Source organism: Sminthopsis crassicaudata, chromosome 3 (assembly GCF_048593235.1).
Source record: "Sminthopsis crassicaudata isolate SCR6 chromosome 3, ASM4859323v1, whole genome shotgun sequence".
NCBI classification, from domain to species: domain Eukaryota; kingdom Metazoa; phylum Chordata; class Mammalia; order Dasyuromorphia; family Dasyuridae; genus Sminthopsis; species Sminthopsis crassicaudata.
In genome coordinates this window covers 412,809,068-412,817,002 of record NC_133619.1, presented here as the reverse complement: position 1 = coordinate 412,817,002, position 7,935 = coordinate 412,809,068, and the positions used below count along the sequence as shown (strand labels likewise).

The 7,935-nt window shown below is 33.6% G+C and overlaps 1 pseudogene; it reads right to left on the bottom strand.

The window, feature by feature from the left end:
* Window positions 1-401: 401 nt before the first annotated feature.
* On the bottom strand, window positions 402-1,706 carry LOC141559620 (histone deacetylase 1 pseudogene; annotated as a pseudogene).
* Between the last annotated feature and the right edge of the window lie 6,229 nt (window positions 1,707-7,935).

The following is a 7,935-nucleotide window of genomic DNA, read 5'->3' as shown; positions in this document are numbered from 1 at the left end:
AAAAATAAAAAGTGCTTATAAAGGGAAAAAAAGGGGATTGGGGAGGTTACCTAACCCAGACATCCAGAGCATTGTATCCTATGCCATCTTAAAATAATTCATCCAGGGAAAAAAAATGTATCCAGGCCCTAACCAGTCAGGCAAGGGGTTGTGTTTACAATAACAGAGGGAGGGAAGAAAGGTATTCACTTGCCTGAGATTGGGGTGTACAAGGCAACAAAAGCACTGAATTGGGCAGCCAATAGCAAAATTCCTAGTTCCTATGTTCTGAGGACAGTTCTATTTCATATATTTACATACACAAAGAGAGACAGAAAATATAAGCTCTGAGGGTGTGGGGGTAAGGAAGGAAAGCTGGAGAGCTCAGGTACACTTAGTTTCCTCCTTCAATCCTCTGGATCTCAATCTTTTTCCTCTTCCATTTTGACCTTCTTGGATTTCTTTTCCAACCACCCTCACCTTCCTCATCTGAGTCTGAAAACTCCTCCTCTCATGCAATTCTCTTGTCTAAGGACGATATTGAAATGTGCTTGTCAGGATCTTCCTCATCTTCATCTCCATTGTCTTCCTGTGTTTCATCTTCAGGAATTGGTTGCATCTGGACACCAGGGCATGAGGCAATATCCAGAAGCTCTCAAACAATCTCTGTTTGATTTTCTCCAGATACTCATTTGTCTTCTGATTTGTCATATTAGATGGACAGATATACAGTTTGAAATTTAGTCCAAAGTATTCATTATAGAGAAGTTCATTAGGGAGCTCTGGATCCAAAGCCACAGATGTCTCCTATGTCTAGCACCTGGCTATATTGTGAATGGGGTAGTCACCCCCTCCTAGCATCAGCATAGGTAAATTGAATCCCTTGACAAATTCCACACACTTGGCACCACCTTTAATGGTAAGGTTGAAATAACCTAATCAGTCTCCAGACAAAGAATCAGAACCATACTGCAGGACCACTGCACTGGGCTGAAAGGCCTCAATCACCTTGGACATATGTGGTTTGAAAATTGCCTCATAAGACTCATCATCAATACCATCTCAAAGCAGGTGGTTGACTGTACAGTATTTGCCTTTATTAGCTCCAAGGCCCTAGGTTGCCCATTCCTGGGAAGTGCTTTTCATACTTATGAAAGGACATTATCATGACCTGATCTGTGGTGTAGAAAGCTTCTTCCCCACCATCACCATGGTGAATGTCAATGTCAATGTACAGCATCCTCTGGTGATACTTCAACAGCTCCAGGATGGCCAACACAATATTGTTGACATAATAGAAGCTAGAAGCATGGTGTAGGCCCCCAGCCCAGTTCACAGCAATGTCCATCTGCTGTTTATTAAGCTTCACCACACTTGCTACTGATATGCTGATGGATAACTGGCAAAACTCAAATAAGCCCTCAAACACTAAGCAGTCTTTCCCAATATTAAATCTCTGCATCTGCTTGCTGTACTCTGACATATTATCTGGACAGATATAGTGCAAAAATTTAATGTAGTCACCATTGTGGTACTTGCTCATCTTATCCACATGGGCTTCGTGGGGCCAGTATATTTTTGTCTTCTAGTAGAATATGTAGTTGCATAGCAAGTTGTGAATCATTCATATGTGATAAGGATTCATCGAGTGGCCTACCCATAATACTAATTTCCAACCTCACCAGCATAGTAGTAACAGACTGCTTCATGCCCTGAGTCAGTGCCATCTTTCCTCACACCCTTGCGCCAATTAGTGCACAGTTTAATATTTTTAGGGCAGAGCCAGGCTGATGGAGAAAAGGCAGAGACTCACTCACTTAAGCATCCCCAAATTCCTCTCCAAAAACATTGAATAATGTTTCGAAATGAATTCTGTTGTGACAGAACCAAATGAAGCTTTTTTTTTTTTTTTTTTTTTTTTTTCAGTTCAGTACAACTTATAAGGTCAGCAGGAAGATCAATTTAAGAATGAAGTATAGTCCAGTGCCGGCTGTCCCCCAGCAAAGTGGATCAGCAGCTGCAGCATCAACTTCCAGAATCTTTAAATGACAGACAGTAAACCTGTTAGACAATTGTTTACAAAAAGATTACAGAGATCTCTTTGCTGACACTGGGTGCAAAATTCTGTTGCATTGCCCATATGTAAATCTGTGTTGAAGAATGAAAACATACAAATGCATAGAATTAGCTGTGCAGGGAATAGAACAAAATAGCTGAAGCTTGAGATAGTACCCCCTATACCCTAAAAAGAGAACCCAACTTTATTTGGAAAATCAACATCAGATAGGCAGAGAAAATTAATAAAAATCAAACAAATAATCATCCAAAAAAGTAAATATGCTAAAGGCAAGTTAAAACACAAACTCAGAACATAACAAAGTCAAAAGAAATACATTCAAAGACTCAAACAAATGGGAATTGGTCTCAGATCCAAAAAAGAATTACTGAAAGAACTCAATGGATTTTTGAAGTGGTGATGGAAAAAATGTGAAAAGAAATGAAAGTAATGGAAGAAAATCATGAAAAAGAAAAGTAAATTGTTTAGTAAAAGAGGCAAAAACATGTCTGAAACAAATAAAACAGTTCAAAAGAGACCAAATGATAAAACAAAGATAAAAATTAAATGACTAGAGCTCTTTACAATATAGAATTGGTCAAATATAAGAAGACATGCAAAATAAAAAAATCATTGAAGAGAACTCCATAAAAAGTAGAAGTGGAGAAATAGAAAAGGAGGCAAAAAAAGTTCACAGAAGAAAATAATGTCTTATAATTAGAATTACACAAGTGGAAGCTAGTGACTCAATGGAAAATTAAGAAACAAACAAAAAAAAAATCAAAAGAATGAAAAAAAATGAAAGAAAGTGTGAAATAATTCACTGAATAAACAACTGACCTGAGAAATAGATTTAGGAAAGATAACTTAAGAATTGTTGGACTATCTGAAAGCCATCACCAAAAAAATGTCTAGACAATATCTTTCAAGAAATTACCAAGTAAAACTGCCTTTATAACCTTGAAGGTAAAAAAAGAAATTAAATTATTATTTTTTTTTAATGATAACTCTTGAAAGAGATTTCAAAAAGAAAAATTTCAAGAACATTATTGTCAAATTCCAGAGCTCCCAGATCCAGGAAAAAAAAAAAAAATTCAAGTAGCCAGAAAAAAAAAAAATAAATCCTCAAAAATTGTATTACCACAATTAGGATAACACAACATTTATTATCATGTACATGAAAAGATCAAGTAGTTTGGGATTCAATATTTCATAAAGCAAAAAAGTTAGGATTACAACTGAGAATAACTTACCCAGAAAAAATAAGTTTAATCTTTTTTGAGGGAAAAATTAATATTTTATAAAAGAGAAGACTTTCAAGGGTGCATCATGACCAGACAAGCACTGAATAGAAAATTTTGCTTTCAAATACAGGATCAAAAAAACACAAAAAGGTAAACAGGGTAGGTATATCATAAGGGATAAAATAAGATTAGACTTTATATTACATTCTTACATGGGAAGATAGTACTTGTCCCTTCTAAGAATTTTCTCATTATTGTAGTTAGAAGGATAACCCATAGACAGAAGGCACGGGGTGTGAGTTTAATATGATGGAATAATACTTAAAAATTAAAATTAGAGGAGGGGAAATAGATATGCATTGGGGAAAGGAGAAAGAAAAAAGGTAGAATAGAATCAATTTTCTCAAATAAAAATAGTGGGAAAGAGGTTTTATAATGGAGGAGGAAATGGATGAGTTAAAGGAAAGGAGTGCTGGAAATTAGCTTTCATTTTAGTTGGCTCAAAGAGATAATAACACACACACACACACCCAAGAAGGTATAAATAATTTATCTAAATCTACAGGAAAGTCGAAGGAGAAAAGGATAAGAAATACGGTGGGGGGAGTCTATAACAGAAAGGAGGGAACATTAAGAAGCAAAATAATTTGAGGATGAACATGGTGAAAGTGCACAGAGCATTGGATAAATAGAAAGAAAAATAATATAAAAGGACATACAATCAACTATGGGGGGAAAAAATGCAGCAAGTTTCTCTGATAAAGGCCTCATTTTTCAAATATAAAAAAAGAGAGCCATTTCCCTGTTAAAACATGATCAAATGATGTGAATCAGTTTTTAAAGGAAGTAAACAAAGCTATCTATAGTCATTAAACCCCCCCTTTAGATTATTATTTATTAGAAAAATGCAAATTAAAATAACTGACACACCACTCCATACTAATCACATCCACTAATATAACCAAAAAAGAAAATGAGGGAATGGATGTAGGGAAATTAGGACACTAATGCACTGTTGGTAAAGTTATGAATTGATTCATTCATTCTGGAGGGCAATTCAGAACTATTCCCAAAGGGTTATAAAAGGATTAATACTTTGTGATCCCTTGTATTCCAACAATACCATTACTAGGTCTATATCCCAAAGAGATTTTTAAAGAAGAAAATGACCTATATCTGTGTGCCTACATGCATGCATATATGTATATGTGTATCTATGCATATAGCTATATGACATATAGCTATATGACATGTTACTGTACTCTTTTTTTCATAATTACAGATTCTTTATGACTCCTTTTTTATGTTAAAGCCATTATGAATAATACAAATATTCAGTTTTAGTCTAATGAGGTACAATAGTTTTGCAGAAATAATTCTTCATTTCTACAGACTGGATTCATTTTTTAATATTAACTTTTTAAAAAGTTTTTTTCAAATCACACACACATATATAAAGACACGGATATGTGCTCTTTTTTTATGGTGACAAAAAGTTAAAAATTGAGGGGATGCCCATCAATAGGGGAATGACTGAACAAGCTAAAATATATGATTGTGATGGAATGCTACTTTTCTTTTTTTTGGCAAGGGAATTGGGGTTTAGTAACTTGCTCAGCATCAAAGAACTATTGAGTGTTGTATCTAAAGCTGAATTTGAATTCAAGTCCTTCTGACTTCAGGGTCAGTGTTTTACCCACTATGCCATCTAGTTGCCCTGGAATTCTACTTTTCTAAAAAAATCATTTATCAGTGAAATGTTTAAAAAAAACAAACAAACTAGTATGACATATATGAAGAGATTCAAAGTGAAATGAACAGCAAGAGCACACTGGATACAATAATAGCAATATTGTAAAATGATTAACCATAAATGACAGCAATTATCAGCAATACAATAATCTAAGACAATTTTGAAGAACTTCTGAAGAAAAATGCTATACATCTCAAGAGAAGGAATTGCTGGAATTTAAATACAAATTGAAGCACCCCAATATATATATATATATATATATATATATATATATATATATATATATATATATATATATATATATATATATATATATATATATAGTGACCCAACAATACCAATACCACTACTAGGTCTGTACCCTAGATATATTTTTTGATATGGGGATGTCTGTGTTTTCTTTCACAATATGACTAATATGGATTTTTTTTTTTCCCCAAAGAATGGACAAGTATAACCTAAATCAAATTCTTGCCATCTCAAAGAGGGAAGAAAGAGAATTTGGAGCTCACAATTTAAGAAATGAATGTCAATCCCCCCCCCCCCCCCCGCCACATACACATAATTGGGAAAAATAAAATATTAAAGATAAGAAAACTTTGCATGTGCTAATTTTTTGTCCTCAAATATTTATCCTTTTTTCTTGAAAACACTTGAAAATTAATCCAATTCAAATGTTTGAAAATTAGATGACACATGAGGAAAATGAGAAGAATGGTATTACCTCTCAGAGCAGATGAATTAATCAATAAACCAAACAGATAGTGATAGTTAATTTCCTAGCCTTAGGACATTTTACAATTAGTCTGTTCTTAAAAAAAAAAAAAAAAAAAAATTGAACTATTCAATCTTAAGAAAGGAATCTTTTAGAATTTGGGAAAATCCCACAACTCTATAAATATGTAAAAAATATTGCATGTAGTTTGTGTTAGAGATGTGGTTAAATTAAGGTGGGAACTCATTAAGGGCTTATTTATTGACTCCTTTTATAGTGCTATTACGCTTTATTTTCTGCTTTATTTAAAATTTTAGAAATACTCTATAAAACAATAAAAGCAATTTAGTGACTCAATCAATAGATTGCCAGCCATAGAATTGCTGGAACTCTGTCTTCCCAAAAATCAGCCGGGGTCAGGATCACTAAAAGTCTTTATTCTTGATCTTTTAGAGTCAAAGTCAGAGGGTTAAAACTAGCAATCTACACACACACACACACACACACACACACACACACACACACACACACACACCTTCCTCCCTCAAACGTCCTTGTCTCACTTCCTCTCCCTCATCCTACTCCTCCCACACATGTTGCTTCCCCCTCTTTGTCCCACCAATCAAGTCAGCACAGAACAGCTGGGGAGGGTCAATCTTCAAACAAGTTAATAGGGAACTGTCCAATTGCCAATTAGTCTCACGTGCTTCATTATCCAAGTGCATTGCTCAGTTCTAGCCCTTTACATAGAATTAGAAAGACCTGAGTTCAAATGCAGTCTTAAATAGTTACATGCTGTAAGACCCTGGGCAAGTCATTTAACTCTTTTTGTTTCAGTTTCCTCATCTGTAAAATAAACCAGAGAAGGAAACAACAAACCATATCTTTGCCAAATTGGGTCACAAAGAGTCAGAAATGATTGGATAGCAACAGAAAACAGTGAAATTTGAAAGATTTGAAATCATTCAGTTCAGTGAAAAGTTATTGAAGGAATTTAATAAGGACTATGCTTTTTGATACTAAATATGTTGTAAGTCAAGTCGGTTATTTAATTCATAAACCACATGAGATTTGACTACAGTATTTATAAAACCAGCTTTGGCAGTAATGTTGCAGAGTGACTGGGTTTCATAAATGACTTGGAAGTTTATGTAGAAAAAAACTTTATCTTAAAAATTATCAGGTTAAATTCTAGAGATTAGAATTATTTATCATATTATTTTTCTCTTTTCTCTCAATTTATTCAACAGTTGTAAATTTCCTCTGTTCATTTGGTGTTTTACTCCCTAGCAACATATAAAAATTGCATATATAAATGATTATCCCATTGAATATATAATTATAAACAAAATATAATTCTTTTCTACTGCTAAGTCATAACTGACCTTTACATGAAAACATTTGAAATTTTTTTCTCATTCTATGAAAAGCCTTTTAATTTAATCTTATTAAATTGTAATAGGTACTCTTTAATTAGCTTCCTGGGATAAAGTCTAACATAGAACCTATTTACAGGTTAAACCATTTAATGACTGATCATTATAAAAGTCTTTTATTATGAACATTTCTTTGTAATCTTTAATGAGTTGTTGTAATATTATAAAGGGAAGTGGCAGTAAGTGCTCTTAGAGATTATCAGTATTGGAAATAAATGTAGATACAAAATGTAATCTATCTTTCAATACTGAAGTGAAAAATTCAAACAAGACTATACTTTAAATGGAGCCTCCATGTTATGCACTCTTTTCCTCATAGTTGCAGGTTCTTTATGACTCCTCTACATTGATACCATTATGAATAATATAACATATTCTATTCAACTCTATTGATATATAATAGGATAACAGAAATCATTCTTCATTTCTACAGATTGGATTCATTTTATAATTTTTTTCCCCCCTGATTTAAGTGATTTAAGTGACTTGCCCAGGGTCACACAGCTAGGAAGTGTTAAGTGTCTGAGACCAGATTTGAACTTGGGTCCTCCTGAATTCAAGGCTGGTGCTCTATGCACTGTGCAACCTAGTTGCTCCCATTTTATAATGTTAACATTTCCCCCTCCTGCCCCCCCATTTTTCTCAGTTCACACTACCAAGTTTTAAGATAAAAGAATCAAGTACTTCTTTTCCCCTTTTTTAATAATATTGATTTTATATTTCCTTCAAGTTAATGAAAATAAATAGGACAT